The sequence below is a fragment of the Dama dama genome, chromosome 23, assembly GCF_033118175.1.
Source record: "Dama dama isolate Ldn47 chromosome 23, ASM3311817v1, whole genome shotgun sequence".
NCBI lineage: Eukaryota > Metazoa > Chordata > Mammalia > Artiodactyla > Cervidae > Dama > Dama dama.
In genome coordinates this window covers 42,695,729-42,716,905 of record NC_083703.1, presented here as the reverse complement: position 1 = coordinate 42,716,905, position 21,177 = coordinate 42,695,729, and positions in this window count along the sequence as shown.

Genomic DNA, 21,177 nt, shown 5'->3' with positions numbered 1-21,177 from the left:
AGCCAGTGGAAGGGTCTTGGGAGGAAAGAGGACAGTTTCCCAGGTGGTGGCAGGATGCAGGATGGGGTGGAGTCTGAGATCTCAGTTAAACTGAGCTCTGTCTCTAGGGCCTTGGAAAATATACAGTTTCACCTCGATATTCTTCTTCCTAGAAGCATACTTCCTGGTTGTGTTTGTGTGACTCTGTTCACTACTGTCTGTTCTGCTTTTCACACACACACGCGCATATGTACATGTATGTAAACTATTAGCAATAGAGGTTTAACTTTTCCTGCCCGCTATTCTCTGAGTGTATCTTTTTTATAGCAGCCTGTTCTTGTTTTATGGATGCAATGCTTTTATTATTCTCACCACCGATCACCAATTAGAAGTATTTTTAGGCTGCATTTTTCCTACATTTAACAGTTTCAGTGGGTTGATTGGATGAAGCTTGATTCCTCTCTTTGAGTGACAAAGTCTTATATTTCATAAATTATCTTCTGTATAATACACATTATGATTATATATAAGTATATATAACTATATGATGTAAGCTATCATATTCATATACATGTATAACATATTTATAACTATAAATATATATTATACTTATCCACCTTAACCACTTTTACTAATTGAGTTTTTACTATTGGGTCCTCATTTTTTATTTTTTATTTCTTTCCTAGGCAGTTTCCTTTGAGCTAATCACATTATTAGTATATTACTTTTTTGTCTACTATAATTTTATTTTTTAATGGTTTTTCTAGAAATTTCACTATGCATTTTCATTTGCCACAGTCTACATATAATTAGCCTTGCATCATTTTATAGAAAATGTTCAAATATTACAGCAGAATAATTCCTGTTACACCATATAATTCGTATTTTTATCACATTTTCCATTTTAAATATGTTATAGCCCTTAGTATCATGTTATTCTATTTTCTTTAAACATTCAAGTATCTTTTGTTAGTTGAAATACAGTTGATGCACAATATTATGTTAGTCTCCAGGGCACTACAGTGATGTGACATTTGCATACCTAATGAAATGATCACCACAATAATTTTAGTAACCAGCTGTCCCTATACAAAGTTATTATAATTTTCTTGACCATATTCCTTAGGCAGTATATTACATTCCCACAGCTTTGTTTATTTTAAATTGGAAGTTTGCATCTCTTCTTCACCTATTCTGCACCCTCCCCACATTCAAGTATCTTTTAAGAAAGTTATAAGAAGAAAAAGTATATAATCTTCAAATTAATCCTTTAATATTTCCAATGCTTTCTTTCCTTCCTTTGGAGTCATTTATCCACTCGGTATTGTTTCCCTTCAGCCTGAAGAATTTCTTTGTGCTTAGTCACTCAGTCACGCCTGACTTTTTGTGACCCCATGGACTGCAGCCCCACCAGGCTCCTCTGTCCATGGGGATTCTCTAGGCAAGAATACTTGAGTGGGTTGCCATGCCCTCCTCCAGAGGATCTTCCCAACCCAGGGATCGAACCCAGGTCTCCTGCATTGCAGGTGGATTCTTTATCATCTGAGTCACCGGGGAAATGAAGAATTCCTTTACTATTTAATATTGTGAAAATCTGTTGGTTAACAACTTTTTGCAGATTTTTAATTACGTGCATATGTTTTTATTTCACTCTCATATTTAACGATATTTTGCTATATATATATGTATATACATATAAAATGAAAGTGAAAGTGAAAGTCTCTCAGTTCTGTCTGACTCTTTTCAACCCAGTGAACTATACAGTCCATGAAATTCTCTAGGCCAGAATACTGGAGTAGGTAGTCTCTCACATTGCAGGTGGATTCTTTACCAGCTGAGCCACCAGGGAAGCCCAAGAATCCTGGAGTGGGTAGCCTATTCCTTCTCCAGCAGATTTTCCCAATCCAGGAATCGAACTAGGGTCTCCTGCATTGCAGATGGATTCTTTACCAACTGAGCTACCAGGGTATAGATTGATGCATTTTTTCAGCACCTTAAAGTTGCCATTGCATTGCCTTTTGATCTATGACTATGATAAAAAGTCATCATTATTTGCATCACTAGGGTCATAAATAATGCATCTTTTTCCTCTGGATGCTTTTAAGCTGTACCTAAGGTCTGATGGTTTTCCTTGCTTTCATTCTGATTGGGATTTGCTGAGATTCATTCATCTGTAAATTGGGTTTTTTTTTTTCCATCTTTAGGGAACTTTTTGGTCCTTATGGTTTCAAATATTTTTCTACCTCATTCTCACTATTCTCCTTCTGAAATTCCAATCACCCAAATGATATTATGCCAGAGGTCATTTGTATTCCATTTATATTTTTTCAAACTTTTTTCTTCTCTATTATTCAGATTACAAAATTTCTGCTGATCCTTGGTTGAGGTCAATGACCTTTATTTTTTGCAATCTATAACCTGCTTCCATAACCCAAGGGAATTTACAATTTATATACTGTAATGATCAGTTCTAGAATTTCCATTTGGTTTTCTTTTACATTTCCGTTTCTACTGAGATTCTCTGTTCCACCATTACAATTCAACTTTTCCTTTAAATGTTCCAGTGCTTTTATAAGCTTTACTTAAATGCTTTTATTGCTAATTTTTACATCTGTGTTAGCTTTCGAGGTGTTTTATATTGACTGCTTTCCCCTTAGATTATAGTCATGATTTCCTGCTTTTTCACATATCTAATAATTTTCTATTGTATGCTAGGCCATTGTCTTCAGGTTTCTCAGCTCCTAGAGGGGAAGCCAAACCTCCCTTGATGGGTAAGCACCGATCAGTACCTTCTGCAATGTCCCCACTGCTCATGGGCGGGTGCTCGTGCTCCTTGCTGTCTACAAGGAGCCCTTCCAAGGAAGAAGAATCAGAGTGAGATGTCAGGGTCAGAAAGGGCCCGGGTCTGCCTGCAACTCCCCCCTTTTCCAACTTCCTTCCTCACCCTCCATTTGGCATGAAGCTCCTGAAAGTGCCTTCCACTGGCTGTCCCTGGGGAGTGGTCCTGTTTCTCCATCGAGGGGGTCGGCTTTACTGGGCTAGTGAAGTGTGATCTGCCACCGCCATCCTGGAAGCCCAGGATGCTGGGGTCAGTGGTCTGGTTGCTGGCAGCATTATCCGGTGTCTTAAACTCCAAAAAGGGTCATCAGGACTGAGGACTGGGCACTCCCACAGGGCTCCCTTGAGTGGGAGGAGATGGCAAAGGTTTTCCCAAGAGCATTGGAGCTGCAGCCTGGGGTTACCCAGTCACTGTCCCTGTGATCACTCTGACCAGGCATGGACTCCCCATCCAACTTCTGGAGTCACATTTGGAAGATTCGAGGACAATCTGTCATGTCAGGAGGATTGGGGCAAAGTTTGCAGATGTGGCCTGGGAATTGAGGAGAAAGGGAAGAGACCCCTTTTCTGAGTCCTGGGACGAGTGCACTGTGAAGGAGCCCAAGGAAAAGCAAACAGTGATTCTGTTACCATTCACTTAAATGTAGATCTTGGAATTCCATTGCTGTCACTTGCAAGGCCTAAAGCACAGGCTTCAGAGATTTGAGAGGAACTGTTCTGTTGGGTCTGATCCCCCTGGCGGGGGGCGGGGGGAGCACTGTGGGTGGTGGGCTGTGGGTGGGAGGCCTCTCATCATAGTACCAACAGCTGGGGGAACACTGAGAAGGTTCACAAGTTCCCACAATAGCAGAGTCAGTAAAGGGGCTGGTGGGAGTCCAGGGCCCTGTTTACCACATGCTCTCTGATTCTGTGGGACCATTTCCAGCCAATCCCCACGCTGCACGCTGCACACTGCACAGAGGAGGCAGGATATCTTTTTCAACCTAAAATTCAAGATTCCATTAAAAATATATATATATATATATATATATATATATATATATATGAAATGGGGCTTCCCTGGTCGCTCAGCTGGTAAAGAATCTGCCTGCAATGCAGGAGACCTGGGTTCAACCCCTGGGTTGGGAAGATCCCCTGGAAAAGGGAATGGCAACCCACTCCAGTATTCTTGCCTGGAGAATCCCATGGACAGAGGAGCCTGGCAGGCTATAGTTCATGGGGTTGCAAAGAGTCGGACATGTCTGAGTGATTGAGCATAGCACAGCACAGCACGCATATATGTATGTATACCTTATGTATATGTATGCACTTCACAATGAAAGGAGATCTTTCAGTAAAGTATCTTAGAATTGACTGAGGTTGGTTCCCTGGAAGCAGAGCCTGAGCATGTGATTTATGGAGCACAGGCTCTTAGGAGAAGCCTGCAGCGGAAGAGGGAAGCAGGGGGAATTCTGGGCAAAGGGAACCCTCCTGCACTGTGGGTGGGAATGTAAATCGGTACAGCCACTACGGAGAACAGCATGCAGGTTCCTTAAAAACCTAGGAATAAAACTACCATATGATCCAGCAATCCTACTACTGGACATGGACCCAGAGAAAACCATAATTCAAAAAGATACATACCTCCTGGGTTCACTGCAGCATTATTCACAATGACCAGGACATGGAAGCAACCTAAATGTTCATCAGCAGAGGAATGGATAAAGAAGATGTGAAACACAATGGAATATTACTCAGCAATTACAAAGTCTAAATAATGCCATTTGCAGCAACGTGGACCTAGAGATTGTCATACTGAGTGAAGTTAAGTCGGACAGAGAAAGACAAGTATCACATGATATTGCTTATATGTGGAATATTTTTAAAAAATGGCACAAACGAACTTATTTACAAAACAGAAGTAGAGGCACGAATGTAAAAAACAATCTTATGGTTATCAGGTGATAGGGAGATTGGGACTGACATGTATACACTACTATGTATAAAATAGATAATTAACAAGGATCTACTTACTGTATAACACAGGGAACTCCATTCAATAATCTGTAATGGCCTGTATGGGAAAAGAATCTTAAAAAGATGGATATGTGTGTCAGTATAACTGATTCACTTCGCTGTACTCCTGAAACTAATACGACATTGTAAATCAACTATATTCCAGTAAAAATTAAAAAAAAAAAGAGAGAGAGAGAGGTGTGACCTCTGCCTGATCCTGCAGAGCTCTGGGCTGTGAGTGGTTCCAAGGCAGCTCATCCACCCAGAAGGAAGGGACTGGGCCACTAACCCCAGATCACCAGTCGGGGGCTGGGGGCCCTTCTGGTGGGGGCTGGGGCAGCATCCCAGGGCCCCTCCAGGTTTGCTTGAGCCCAGAGCCGCCCCCAGAGAGGCTCATGCAGCTAGGACCTGGCTGCCCAAGCTCAGTTAAAGGGCGCCAGCAGCATCTGCTACAGGCATCTAGTGACTGTTGGCTTGAGAATGGAAACAACAGTAATGAAAGATTTATTCACCCTCAGATGCTGAGATAAACCCAGGCCCTCAATTGACTGTATTAGCAAGAACAAGTGCAAATTCTTCTGAATGCGTTTTAATCTGTATTACCTGCTGAAGAACACAAACAATCTGTAAGTTACATGCAGGCAAATAAAAATAGCTCCACTTGGCATTTGCATCATATTTTAAAGTTATTGAAGTACTTTCATACCTCATTTATTACAAAAGCAATACACAGCGAGTCATCATTTTTTCCCTGAGAAATACGAACCCCGGAAGGCTGGGGGACAGAACTCAGACTTGAAAGACAGATGGGGAGTAATGCGCTGCTTCTTCCTCTCTGGCAGATTCCCCCATAATTCTTCCCTCACTTTTAAAGTGCTCCCCATTTCCTGGTCCTGGCAGGTTTAGTCATCTCTTATCTGAGCCTCTGTAGAGCCTCATTCTGAACTTCACTTGACCTCTGACCCCTGACCCTGTCCTGCCAAGGCACATGTTGATGCATTTTCCTAGGACTGAACAGATTAGTGCCCACCAGAGACACAGTGGAAAAATCCAAGACTCCCTCTGGACAGAAGCTCCCCTCCCAGGCCCAACTGGAGTCTTTGCTAAGAGACTCCCAGACTCCTGTGCCCGGGGCTGCCAGGGTCCTCGGTAAATCCTGAGGGTTTGGTTCTCTCTGAAGGCTGGATGCTGCTTCGATTGGTCTCTCTTTCTGAAATGATCTCCAAATTCAGCTTGTGTGCTGTGCTTAGTCTGTCAGTCATGTCCAACTACTGCGACTCCATGGACTGTAGCACACCATGCGCCTCTGTCCTTGGAATTCTCTAGGCAAGAATTCTGGAGTGGACTGCCATGCCCTTCTCCAGGGGATCTTCCCAACCCAGGGATCAAACCCAGGTCTCCTGAACTGCAGGCGGATTCTTTACCATCTGAGCCGCTAGGGAAGCCCATGGAGAGGGTAGCCTATCCCTTCTCCAGGGGATCTTCCCGACCCAGGAATTGAACCAGAGTCTCCTGCATTGCAGGTGGATTCTTTACCAGCTGAGCTACCAGTGAAGCCCAAATCCAGCTTCGGTTTTAAAAATCTTGGGTTGTGTGCTGTGCTTACTCTCTCAGTCATGCCCAACTTTTGCGACCCCATGGACTGTAGCACACCACGCGCCTCTGTCCATGGGATTCTCCAGGCAAGAATACTGGAGTGGGTTGCCATGTTTTTGACTGCAAAAACCCTACCGAACTTTTTGGTTAACCTAGACTGGGGTTCGATCCCTGGGTTGGGAATATCCGCTGGAGGAGGGCATGGCAACCCACTCCAGTGTTCTTGCCTGGGAAATCCCAGGGACAGAGGAGCCTGGTGGGCTACTGTCCATGGGGTAGCAAAGAGTCGGATACGACTTACCGACTAAACCACGACCACCATACTATTATCACTCAGCTTTGTCAGTCTTTCTGGAATCTTGCTTCCAGAAGGTTCCCAGTTAAGTCCTCACCCATAACAGTGTCTCACCTGTGTTAGATTCTGGGGTCTTGTAATTCCGATAGTCATAGTGCAGTTCCCAGACCTGCCTGGATGGAGTGCCTGGGGGCTCATTGGGCGAGCAGACCCTCAGCTCCACCCCCACCTGCATCTGAACCGCAACCTGCGCTTTAACAGGAGCCCCTCCCCCCATGAGTCACGTGCTCTCGGTCTAAAAGCACTGTGCTGTGTCAGAGCTCTTCCGTTCTATTAATGAACACGTTTGTGTGAGAACCACTTTCTTCCAGTGGTGTGGAAGGAGAACTTACAGAGCAGGTGGCCCCTGACCCCTCCTGCCTCCCGTGAGGCCCCGTGGGTTCTCAGAGGGAGGCTTTGGGTTCCAGGAGGAAGTGGTTTTCTTCTCCCGCAATCCCCAGAGAGCCTGCCCCGTCCAGGCCTCAGTCCAGCAGGTGGAACCCGGGGTTGAGGGGGCGCGGCCTCTTCTCTGGAGCTGGTCATCAGCCTGACGGCGAGCAGGAGTGGACTTGACTCATCCTCCTGAGGCCAGCCAGCCCAGGAGGGGCTGGACGGCAGCTGAACAACAGGAGTGGGCTGCCCGGCCCTCCCCTTGATGCCCCGTGTGCAGGAGCCTCGTGGGCAGCCCGGTGCTGTGAAGAAGGCGGGAGTGGACGCTCCAGGCCTCATGTGATTCCTCAGCAGACGTGCCTTCCAGGCTGCCTTCCATCGAATCCTCACAACTGCTGGGTGAGGTAAACCCTATCATCCCTCCATCTGCCAGTGAGGACCCTGCAGTGCCAGAGGGACAGGTTGTCTGCCCAGGGTAGTGCTGCTGGTTGCGGCTGGGCGAGCCTTTGCACTTAGGGCTGACCCGAGAGCCATCTTTTACGTGAGCTGTTTTAGGAGTTCAGTTCAGTTCAGTTCAGTCGCTCAGTCGTGTCCACTCTTTGCCACCCCATGAATCGCAGCACGCCAGGCCTCCCTGTCCATCACAAACTCCCAGAGTTTACTCAAACTCATGCCCATCGAGTCGGTAATGGCATCCAGCCATCTCATCCTCTGTCGTCCCCTAGATACAGCCAAGGATCTGTCTGCTTAAACAGGCAGTTCAGGGCTGGTAGAACCCTCCATCCTTTGCTGTGTTGACACAGAGCTGGAGGAATTCCGGACCTGCACAGGCTGGAAACTGACAACAAAGGAGCCTTAAAATGCAGCCCCTGGAACGATGCCTGGGAATCAGTGGGGGCTGAGGGGGCGTCCTATGGGCTGGGAGTGGGTTGGCCTTGGGGGCAAGGACCTGAGCTCCACAGGTGTCCTGGCAGCTGGGCAGGAACTTGGCCAGGCCTCAGGGTCTCCAGCTACTCTTCTCCTTCATCACTGCCCACATTTTCCTTGCTCCCATCACTTCTGACTTCAGTGTCCCTGTCGGCCAGTCGAGCCTGAAGACATAGAGTCAGTGCAAAGGACCCGAGTGCCTCATGCACACTTTTATCCCCCCAAATAGATAGCTAACGTTTGGGTTTTAAAAATTAGAAAAGCAGCCAGGGAGCGCTGCCAAAAATCATGAGTAATCTGATTGTGAGACCAGCGGGAAAATCCCAGTCTGCACAGGCAGGGACTCGGATCGATTATTTTGGCATCAATATCACTTTTCAGTTCCGGAGAGCATGGCTCAGGGCAGAATTCTTCCTGTCCCTTGTCACCTGTAAACCCAGGAAGGGGCTGGCTTCCTGGCTCAGAGATGAAGGCTCACGTTCTCCTTGGTGTGATGTTTCATGCTGGTAATTGAGTGGACTCGGTGACTCAGGGGGTCCAGATGTCTTCTGAGTAAATACACACATGTTGCATAAAGCTTGGGGACAGGTCCACCAGCTTGCAGTATTGGTTCCCACATATTTGGCTCATTCAGTGGGATGTGTGAGGCGGCTGCCAGATGGTTTCTGTGGCCCCAATGGCACTTTCTATGCCAGGCTGGGCACCTGAGCAGATGTGGATATGCAGGCGGGCGTCATCCAGGTTGTGCTCAGCTCAGGAGCTGGAGCCAAACTGTCCTGAGTCCACCTGTATCCCGAGTTCGCCTGTCGCTGCTGCGATTGGTTCCACATGTCCTGAACACCTCCCCTCGCGCCAGTGGGGGTCTGCCTCAGGGCTTCCTGCCGCTTTAGGGGAGCTGACCGAGCCCGGCAGGGCGTCCAGGAAGGACCAAGGACTTAATGCCCCCAGTGACATGCCCTCAGCCCTCAGCCCATGAGGGCCAGGAGTCATTGGATGGATACCTGGCTCCCCTGTGTCCCGGAAAGGAAACCCCCAGGGTTTCACAGCCCTGGAGGATGCAGACTGAAGGTGATGAGACCGCACGATGTTGAAGAACACGCTTCTTCCACCTGCTCACACGAGGTGATGGAAAAAGAGTTGGAGGAGGTGCACTCTTGCTGACAGTGGGAGCTTGTAGGATTACCACAGTGATTTATTCCCAAACCCGCTGTGTGTCCCAGGTTGCTGACCCTGAGGTGTTGGCCTGCTTGTGCCAATTTTCCCTTAAGAACCTCCCTCCAGGGAGCTGGCCTGATTGTCTCCTTCAGTCTTTGTTGCTCCATACCAGATACTGTTGGGGGCGGGGCTCAGAAATCCACCAGAATATGGCCTTTTGGGTGACTTCCCACATCATAAAGGGGACTGAGGAAAGAAAGGGTTATGCTTCTAAGGCCAAACAAAACAACAGAATCAATCAAATTCAGGCAAGACCACAAGACAAAAATCGAGGAATAAAACTGAAAGGAGAAGCTGGGATTTGGCAGAAACTGTGCTCTTTAAAATCACCATATTTCGAGAATTCCCTGGTGGTCCTGTTGTTAGGACTTGGTGCTTTCATTACTGGGACCTGGGTTCAATCCCTGGTCTGGGAACTAAGATCTTGCAAGTGGCTCAGCATGGCCAAAAGTAAATAAATAAAATCACCATAATTTATAAAGTTCCAAATAATTGTCTTGTCATGCCTGACTTCGCCTTTGTACAGGTGAAGACAAGGATGGACACGGGTGGCAGGGAGCTGCCTGATTTGTGAACTGCAACAAACATCACACCCTCTGGGTTTTCTAGGACAGTTGAAAGTGAAAGTGAAGTCGTTCAGTCATGTCCGACTCTTTGTGACCCCGTGGGATGTAGCCTACCAGTCTTTTCCATCCATGGGATTCTCCAGGCAAGAATACTGGAGTGGATTGCCATTTCCTTCTCCAGGGGATCTTCCCAACCCCGGGATCGAACCCAGGTCTCTGGCATTGCAGGCAGACGCTTTAACCTCTGAGTCACCAGGGAAGCCTTAGGACATTAGTCTATCTTTAAAAAATGATGATTAAATTCAGGATTAAATATGATTTAATTAATATAATTTCACAAGTATTTTACTAATGCACATATTTAGTGTATTGTTGTTTAGTCACTCAGTTGTGTCCAACTCTTTGTGACCCCATGGGCTGTAGCCCACCAGGCTCCTCTGTCCATGGGATTTCCAAGCAAGAATACTGGAGAGGGTTGTCATTTCCTTCTCCAGGGGATCTTTAGGACCCAGGGATCAAACCTGTCTCCTGCATTGGCAGACGGGGTCTTTACCACTGCGCCCCCTGGGAAGTTCTATTTAATGCATTACTAATATTAATATACAAATAACCCTATGAGTTACAAATGATCAAAGCATACATTCTTTTTCAACATTTGACTGATATGTATTATATATACAGCAAGTGCCCAGATCATAAATGAAAAGCTTGATGAGTTTTCACAAGCAGGGCACAGCTGTTCGACCAGCAGCTGGATCAAGAGGCAGAACATCAGTAGCACCCAGGGGCCCCCTGCCCCCCACCAAAGCCCTTCTTCCTGGGAAGGCACCGCAGCCTGGACTGCACAGCACAGATTAGCTTTTATATAAAAGGATGCATTTAGCATGTCCCCTGGAGTCTTTCCCTGGGTATGTGTGCTTGTTTAACTTTTGCTCAACATTAATTATTTTTTGGTTTAGAAATTACATTACTGCCCCAACATCTTGCTGATTCTCACCAAGAGTGGTCTGACTTCTCCTCTCCGTAATCTGCCGCTGAAGTCTTCTCTGGGTCAGCAGCAAAGTCGAGGGGGCCTGGGGAGAGTCTTGGGCTTGTAGTGAGAGAAGGACAAAGACCCCACAGCTTTGGAGAAAGCTTGCTGTGCAGATGCCCTCCGGGCCTGCAATAGCAGAGACAGAGCTGGCCCAGGAGCATTTATCAAGCACCTCACGTAAACTTTGCTGGGTGTGGGGCCCCAGAACCACATGACCATCAAGACACGCAATTAGGGCTCTGTTAGGGGCCTGTTTGTCATAAGTCTCTAATAGCAATGCTAATAATACAAACAGCAAGAATAAAATAAATGATCAGATAGTCACCATGTCCTGCGCGTAGGCAGGACAGTGTGCTAAGAGCTTGCCAGAGCTTACCTTATTCAGTTCTGATGAAAGCTCTGTGAGCCAAGAGTTCTCCTCCACACTGCAGCTATCAGGAGACCTAGGGTGCTCTGACAAATAACCCCGCCCTCTGAGCACACAATACTCGAATGCATTAGCAGGGAGGCTTGTGGTACTGCCCTCTTCAATGCATGGTCCCCAAAGCTGTGGTCAATTGCAGAAATGGTCGTGATTCTTCCCTACTTGCCCATCAGCAGCAGGATACTACTTCCCCAGGCTTGAATCCAGGCTGGCCTCAGGACTTACTTTGGCCCCTGAATTTGGGGTGAATTGTTACGCAGTGAAAGCTGACTGATGCAGTTTTTGTGGGGGAGAAGGAGGAAGTGCTGAGATCTTAGAGGAAAATATATGGCCAGAGAGCAGCATGCCCTGCTTCCCAGGAGCCAGTCCCCGCATCACGGCAAGAGGGCTGGGAGGGCAGCTTTGTCCTCAGTCCAGGTTTGTCCAACTTAGCCTTGCTGCTGTCACATCCATTTTATAGATGAATCAACTGAGGTGAGTCAAGCAACTTTGCAGGATCACACACAGAGAAGTGGCAGATTTAAGATTTGAATCATCAGATGACCCCAGGCCCCGAGCCTTTGTCATGGTGCATGTGCTCATTGCTGTGTGGAGAGAGACGTTGCCATGCAGTACTAACTTCTACAGATGTGATGAGGAGACATGATACGGACATGTGGTGAAGCATAGGACTCCCGGTGCCCTTTCTCTACAGCGTAAGAGGAGACCTGAAGATGTCCCGTGTGTGTTACCCATTGTAGCTCACACGGATCCTTCACATGCATCCTTTTCTCTGATTTTTAACAATAATCCTATGAAGCTTTTCTCATCACTTGATGAGAAAACTGAAGCCCAGATAACCTGCCACCTAGTAAGGGTGGAGGTGGGCTTGAGACATAGGTCTTTCAAGTAAAAGTTGAGCTTTCTTCCCTGTAAAACTAAACTGTTAAGGAAACAGGAAACTGTCCAAAATGTTTTATGTGAAAAACACAGTGGATGATAGACCCGCGTGAGGACCTCTGGGTCCACTGTCTGTGGACAGGGAGAGGATATTGTGAATCAGGTTTTTGTGTTGCTTTTTAGCCTGCAAATGTCATGCAAGTTGAGATAAGAGAAATTCCAGAGAAACAAGCTCAGAGAAGACTTTCTGGGCAAGAGGGTTTTGAAGTGTGCCTTATAGGAGGCGTCGGCTCAGCAGGGACAAGATCAAGCTGGAATTATAGGCAAAGGTTGCAGAAGGAGCATGAGGGGCAGAGGTGGGGGCTGCAGGCCAAGTGCTGGGGCGGGAGTAGGGGGGCTGTCGAGAGGCCAGGAAGACTGGATTGCCCTTCTGACCACCGTGGACCCTGGCTCACCCACGAGTGGTGGGAGGCCTCACCACTGTCGCTGCATTTCGTTATCTCTGTGAGAATGGATGCAGTAAAAAGCAACCCAGTTCAACCCCCAGAGAGAGGCAATATTGAAAATTAGCAGGGAATTCCCTGGTGGTCTAGTGGTTAGGACTTTCAGTGCAGTGGGTTGGGTCCCTGGTCAGGGAAATAACACCCTGAAAGCCACACAATGTAGCCAAAAAAAAGAAAAAAGAAAGAAACCAAATCAGACCTGTAAGTGTGATAAATGGACAATCGATGTACTTAATAAATCTCCAGTTGCCTCTTGTTGAAACCTCAAACATGTCATAGAATGACTAAATGGTTTTTCACCACCGAAGCTTGGTTATAGAATTATGTTGGTGATGTATTTCCATGTGTCAACGAATGTATCTCACAAAGGAAAAGAAAGCAAATCCACCACAAAGAGAAAGAGGCACCAATACTAAGAAAGAGGCAGTAATCAAGAAATTTTGCAATAATCTGGAGAATTCTTACACACCCTGTGGCAAACTCATCTATCGGAGCAAGAGCCCCAGGAAGCAGTGGGTGGTTTATAAATGGTTGAAAGAAAAAAAATGATCATGCTTCCTATGAATGGTAACATCAATCTCAAGCTGTCCCTGAAAGTTTAATCTTCCACAAGTCAATTTATGATTGGGAATTTAATTACTTCTTGACACCCTTCCCAGGACATTTGGTTGAGGCTTATTGCCTTGAATTGATAGAGATTCCAGACATATTGGCCTGTTCTTTCTCATGGCACAGAGTTTTGAAATATTTTGCTACTCTGTCACCTTTCAGTTAATTAAGGTTAAATGATCCCATAGGAGATACACAGGAAGAGAACAGAAAAAAATGGAGGGGAATGTTCAAAATTAAACATTTCCAGAGCTGGACAAGGTAGGACTTAGACCAAAATGGCCCACCGAGTGCTGTGTGTGGGACATGAAATAAGATACAGTGGACAGGATTTTAGAAAACTAGGAATAGAGAGATACCCTAAGTGCTCTGTGTGGTGGTGGTGGTAAGAGACAAGTGGGGCTTTGATTACCATCAGAATCCCTCTCATCAACAAGAAAACAACAGAGAAATACACCCAAACAAGGTGGGGAAGAAAACAAGACCCTGAACTTGAAATACTGTAACTCAGTGGAACTGGAGTAAGAACACTTACTCCAACAGAAGTGTTCATAAAATTTGCTCAAAATAAAAAAATTCAGAAAACTTATCACCACTTTAAAAGATCTCTTAAAAAAAAAAAAGAGTCATTCTTTAAACTGATTATAGGCTATACTCCAGAAAGAGTAAAACTAGACTCAACACCTTTTAAAGGGATGTAAGAGGTAAATAAGAAACAGAAGCCTCATTTTTTTTTTTTTTTTTTTGGTACAACTGAAGTTAATTTTTTTTTTTTGTAAAAAATTAAGGAAAGGAAATAATAAATCTTTGATTAAAATCAACAAGTAAAACATAGACAGAATTTTCTCAATTTGATAGAGCAAACCGATTAAAAACTTAACAATTGGCATGGTGTTTAATGGTGAGAGACTAGTAAGAATTTTCTCCTCTGAGCTACTTCTAATACTTATGACACCAAATGGGTGAGGTTTTCCCACATAGACCAACTCTCTAACTCTCTGGACATCAGTTAGACATCATACCATCCAATCCAATTCTGACAGCAGCTACTCAGGGTCTGTGCAGACCCCAAAGGGCCAGGGCTCACTTTCTGTTACAAAATGGCAGAGCCACTTTGGAAAACAGTTTGGCAGCTTCTTAAGAAGTCACATATTGATTTTACACATGACTTAGCCATTCTATAACTAGGCAACAATTCAAGAGAAATGAAAAGATATGTCCACACAAAGACACGTTTGCAAATTTCTATAGCACTATTGCTTGTAACAAACAAAATAGAGATGGTCCCAGTAACTGGTGACCAGATAAAAATGTTGGCTATCCATACAGTGGAATACTATTTGACTACAGAAAGGGATGAAATACTGACAAACGTTCTAACACAGATAAACCTGGACATGAAAAGTATCGGACTTCAAAGACTGCATGTTGAATGACTCCACTGTATGAAATGTCCAGAAGAGGTGGTGGTTGTCTGGTGCAGGGACCAGGGTGGAATGGATGGAAAATAGTCATGGGGGTTCTTTTCATGAAGATGGACATGTTCTAAGACTGGCTTGTGGTGAAGGTTGTACAGCTTTGTAAACTTATTAAAAATCATTGATTTTCACAGAGGGTGAATTTTATGGTGTTTAAGTTATATTTTCATAAATCTATTAAAATAGAGACAAAATGCCATGTGAAAAAAGTATTAAAGCAGTACTTACAGTAGACAATAATATTCTTAAAATATAAATATCTAAAAGTGGGTGAGAGAGAAAGAATCAAGACAATGAAACCTGTGTGAAGAATGTCAATGGGAGAAACAGAGAAGAATAAACACCAAGAGGCTGAGAAACGGGTGGAAACAGTCTCAGGTTCACCGTCACCAGAAAATGACAGTAGCCCCGAAGTGTTATGAGATGGGTAAAAATGAAAGATTAATAAGGAGATCAAATGAGTCAAGCCTAAAGGAAATCAACCCTGAATTTTCATTGGGAGGACTGATGCTAGAAGCTGAAGCTCCAATACTCTGGCCACCTGTTGCAAAGAACTGACTCATTGGAAAAGACCCTGATGCTGGGAAAGATTGAAGTCAGGAGGAGAAGGGGATGATAGAGGATGAGATGGTTGGATCTCATCCTCAATGGACATGAATTTGAGCAAACTCTGGGAGATAATGAAGGAGAGGGAAGCCTGGATGACTACGGTCCTTGGGGTCGCAAAGAGTCAGACACGACTGAGCAACTGAACAATGACAAGAACAAATGAGGGTTTATGTTGACAATTGGTTTTGAGAATTAAGTGCCTTTACCCACTGCCAGTAGGACTGAGCTTATGTTCACACACACACACACACACACACACCCCAAACAATTTAAGAGGGAACATTTCAGAGGGAAACAGGCCCTGGAAGACAGATGGGAGGAAAATACTGCCCAGGTGGGTGTCCCAACCTTTCCCTGTAGCCCCACAGAGTGTGACCCCCAAGGATATGGGGCCCTCCTCACATACTCAGCTCTGGGCTGAAAATAAACCTGCTGGGATTGTGTGTGGAGTCCAAATATGCAGGCTGTCAGTACAATCATGTTTATACTTTTGTAACAGATGTTAAACCAGGACTCTTCCTGCACCAGAGCTGACTGAGGGGCCAAGTCAATAGACAGGAATAGAAAACTGCTAGTTAGCTGGCTCACTGAATTCTGATTATTAGAGGATCTGACACACAAGAAAAGCTACTCATGCAGAGAGTAAACCTCCCACCTTGCTCCCTGGGAAGGGAGTTTGTCTAAGTGCCCCAGGGCAAATGTGTCTGTTGTATTTGTATTGTTCCACTTGTTACAGGAACTGCACATTTTCCCTTCTTCAGCACTGTGAAGTACTTTATTGCTAAAAACAATCTAGTAGAAAAAAAAATTAAAAGACAATATAATAAAATAGATTGCATTAATAAGAGTAGCAAAATTATAAAATGGTAGTCCTAAAGCTAGAAACCATGTGCAATTATTATACCTCTGGAGCTACTAAGCTTTTGGAGAATCTCCAAGAAGGCCTGAAAAAAAAATAAGTTATTTATCATGGACTTGAATAGAAAGATTCAATTTTTTTCACAAGGTCATTTCTCCAAAGATTAGTTTATAGATTCACCACCATCCTATTAAAACCACAACAGTAATTATCATGACCTGGACAAGCCAATCCTAGAGTTCATATGGAAAAGATAATGCATACGAATAGTCAGAATAGATTTCAAGTAATATATAATGAATGTGGACTTGACCTACTAAACTATATAATGATTGTGGCCTTGACCTAACAAATTATATGATTGTGGGTTTGACCTAATAACCATCATGAAAACCATATTGGACTATTTGGTTTCTGTTTTGTTAGACTCTTTGTAACACTACTCATAAAAGCAAATTAAAGGTATATTAAATAATTAAATGTGAAAACAAATTAAACAAGTCTAACCCTATCTTCAAGCCAAAAATTAAGTAAATACAAAATAAGAGAACATATATATCATTGGAGGAGGGGAGGTAAAGAAAGCTTTCTTTAAAAGTGCACCTAACATAATTGTTAGAAAATAAATTTGGCAACATCAAAACTAATATTTTCTCCATATTTAAAATCAACATAAAATACCCCGAAAGGTGAGAGACTGGGAAAAAGCTCTTATGGCATATATAACACAGTGTTCATGTCCAGAATGTAGAGTAAAATTCTAATTAGATTCACATAAAAGTAAACAATTCAATAGAGAAAGATACTAACAGACAGTTCACGGTAAAGAAAATGGGAAACATGACTCTATTAAATGTCTCTGTAGATTGATGTATGGGAGGAAAAGGCAATACTTTAAAAGAATGTGGTTGATCTTTGTATAACAATGTGGACACAAGTCCAAGACAAATATTAAATGAAAAAGACACAGTAAATGGAAAATAGTAAATTGGCTATGATACCAATTACCAACTCCCAGAACTCCCCAAATGAACAACCCCCTCCAATTTTTCAAAAGAGTCTGTGTAAATGCATAAAAAATCTGGAAGAACTCTCAACAAACTGACTACAATAATGGATTCCTAGTGCTTCCTTTTGTAATTTTACAAACTTGAAAACACTGCTGTTTCGAGCTCCTGAGTGTGACCAGAAATTGCCAGCGACCAGACACCTGCCCGTTTTTGTACCTGTTCCACACAGGACCACACTCGGTCCTCATCGGGAAAGTGATGGGAGAGGTTCCTGGGAAGAAGCATTTTTGGGGAGGCAGCTTCTGAGATGATCAGAGCAGCCAGGGCAGAACCCATGAGTGCTTCCCTCTCTTGTTAGGAGTGAGAAACCAAAGTACTCTTTGTTCCCGTTTCCAGCCCATCCCAGCTGTTAAAAATACAAGGAGGGTAATAGGATGCTCACCTCACAGGCAACCAGGGGTGTTCCCAGCAGGAACTGGCTTGACATGCAGGGAACAGCTTCCCTGAACAGAGTTGTTCTTTCCACTATTCCTGGACCCACATGGACAACACGATTTAACCCCCTGCCCTGACTCACAGCAAATAAAACACGTCCTCAAATATCAGGGATAAAGCCTTCACCAGGCTCCTGACCACACACATAAACAAAAGATAATCGTGCACTTTGGCCCAAATTGAATGAAGATATTTTTCCAGATTTCCCTGAGGCATTTACTTTATGAAGATGGAAAACTTGCTTTTTTATCTTCCATCAACTAAAACAAAACAGTGGAAATAGCCCTGGGCTCAGGACACTGACTCACCTCCCTTTGTAAAGCCCTGCAGAATTTACCTGGCATGTCCACGTAACTCATCTTTGGTCCTGAACATATCCCCGAGAGGAGGAAAGCTTTAGAAGCAGAAGCTGCAACTGACAAACCTGGGGAGATTTGCCCAGAGCCACAAGCCTTGGAAGCGCCAGTTTAGGAATGTGAACACTGGTCGGAGGGGTCATTCCCTTCCACGGCCCTCCTGTTGAGCCTGAACCCTGTCATTTACTTATTTCTCTTGGGGGACGGGCAGGAAGCAGAGGAGCCATCAGCCTGGCCACACCCACCCTGTGCCTTCCCAGGCCACATGCCCAAGGGGCTCCCAGATGGCATGAAGTTGAGGGGCTGAGACCTAGAAGGGCAGGGGCTGCCATGCGTTGTCCACCTCCCCTCTGCCACTACTCCAAACCCCTGAAATGATGCGGGCATCTCTGGCACCCAACCCATTCATTCAGGCACCATGCTCTTTGCTTTCTCCAGCACCAAAGAAGTTTGTGCAGCATCCTGCAAGGATCAGCACCCCAGGGAGCCTCCAACTAATGAGGGCTCAGGGTCAACAGAGAAAGGCCTCCCCTGCTCCCTGCTCCTCTTGCACAGGCCTGCAGTGGGGAGCTCTGCGTCCTTCTTAAGGGGTCCCAGGGGAGGCGAGCCCCACCCCATCACAGTGACTGCCCTTTGAAGCATCCTTAGTTTTGGCTTTTATCCTTTCTCTGTCTCACTCCTGCTGCCTGTGATCAGCTTCCAAATAAAGTATCTGCCTCCAAATCTGTCTCCAGCTCTGCTTTGGAAGAACTAAAATAATATGACGCATATGCTTTTTATCTTTTTCGTGTTTTGTCCTCCAAAGGCCCAGGGCAGAGTGGGTATTTGTTGAATGACTTAATTACAGCAACTCCCTTTTAATCATGTAATTCTAAGCAGTGGGTGAAGTAAAATGACTGCAACAGTAAAGCACATTAATGATAACGTCACCCATTTCCCTCTCTCGTGGGCTGGCTGCACAAAAGTAGGGGAGAGGGTCAGATCTTGACATTTGTGCTTTAATTTCTGTGGTTATATATCTAAGCCACATCCGTACCTGTGCCCACATGCTGTTCGTGAAAATCCGGTGCTCACGTTGATGCGTTTTCTTTTTCACAGTTGGGGAGGGGTGGGGGTTGACCTCCTGAGTCATCATCATAAAGCCCATTGTCCTCCCAAGGTTAGGTCCCCAGAACTTCTTTCCCATCCCCAGGAGGCAGCCCAGGCGCCGTGACTGTGGGGTCCTGTCCAGGGTGCAGGGAAGCGTGTAGCTGAGGCCAGTTGTGACTCAGCTCCCTCCTTCCTCCCCTCTCCCTCTAGTGGTCCCTCCTCCTCTCCCTTCTCTCCTTCTCCCCTTCCCATAGCCTTCCCCTCATGTCTAAGGGCTCTGGTTTTCAGCCTTGAGATGCTAGCCGGACAAAGAAAAAAAGATCTTGAGTGATCGGGGCTTGGCCTTGGGGAAGAGTTCCCCCTGCACGGACTCCACTCACCCACCTCTGTGCCTGAGACCAGGATTGAGGTCTGGGGCCAGATGAGAGAGGGACACTCTGTCTCCAAATGCTGTTAGCCCTGCACGTCACGGCAGGTGTGACCTGGAGCTGCCCTCAGGACTGAATGGGACCTCAGCGATGACTCTGCTTCCGGCCTCTCTCCCATCAGAGCTGGATGGTCTCCCACATGGGGGAGATAAATGGGAGGAGAGTTGGAAACCTCCTGATTTCCCCGGAGCCCCAGTGGGACAGGCCTCAAATGAGGCAGGGGGTAGGTGGCCAGAAGGAGTCCTGTCCTTGCCGGGACTCTTTGGGCACTGGTGGAAGGGGAGGGTTCCTGGGATCTGGGAATGACTACCTCTGAGTTCACTAAATGCAGTGGAGGGTTTGATGCTTCCAGCTCTCTATCCCTGGCCTGGGATGCCAGGCACACTTGGGTTCCCATCACATCCACCAGGCTGGTGTCCAGCCTGTGACCTTCCAGGAAAGAAAGCTGGCCGTGGGCCACCACTAACAGCCCCTTGAGGGCTAAGTCCAATTGAGAGATGGCATTGATCAGAAAAGAGCATTAAAACCAGCCACCCAATCGATGACTAATGAGAAAGCAGGTGAGGGCAAAATTCCATCAGTGACGGCTCTGCTGTAAATCCCTCAGGTCCCCTGGTCTCATGGTCCCCATGGAGAAGGAGGAAGAAGCAGTGGTTCTTACCCATCCTGGCAGATGCCATGTGCTGCTGGGAAGAGCCAGGGTACCCTTCTGCTGAGGGGAGGTGCTGGGATGGGTAGAAATGCTCATTCTTTCCCTCAAAATACACACTAAAGTAGAAGGTAGAGGTAAGGTATCTGAGTGCCGATGTCCACTGGAAGCTCAGATCAGCTGCTTTAGCCACAAGCAAAGGCTGGAGGGCAAAGGAGGGTCCTTGGGCGATCCCCCATCAGCTGCCCTGTTCAAAGAATGTTGGTCGTCCAGGGTGAGAATCAGTCTTGATTCTGGCTTAAAGGGACAGTGAGATCCTTGTCATCCTTCAGCCAGGAGAAACACCTTTAAGAGCTGTGAAGAGATGGGCAGTCTGCCAGCCCCCACTTGCCCAGGCCCACCCTGGCTGTCCCTCACTCCCTGGGTCCTTCAGGGACTGCACTTTGCACAACACTTTGCCGGCTGGCCTGGGCAGTGAAGGTTCTGATGGGAGAGGGGAGGGCAGGAGGGAGGGAGGAGCTGGGGTTTCTCATCTCTCTCTGCTTTCTGTGGGACCCCCAAGGACTTCTCAACCCCTCTGGGTGCCCCCTCCAGCAGGTGGCAGCCACTGTGGTTCTGGCTTTGACGGGGGACCCTCAGCTGCATCCAGGAAGCATCACTACTGCTATGGGTCTCTGGGTCCCATGGCCCCTTGGGGGTCCTTATGTGGTCAGTCTCTGGGGCTCCACTTGGCTTCATAGCTCAACCACATTGCCGCAAATGCACCCCACCATGTAGTACCCATGGAGTCCTCTTTCTGTGGCTACCCTCCACCCTGCCCCATCAGGCAGTGAGGACACGTTTCTGCTTTCCACTGTGGAGCTGCTGGTCTCTCAAGAGTAAGGTACTCACCTGGGATTTTGAGATGAAAGCAAAA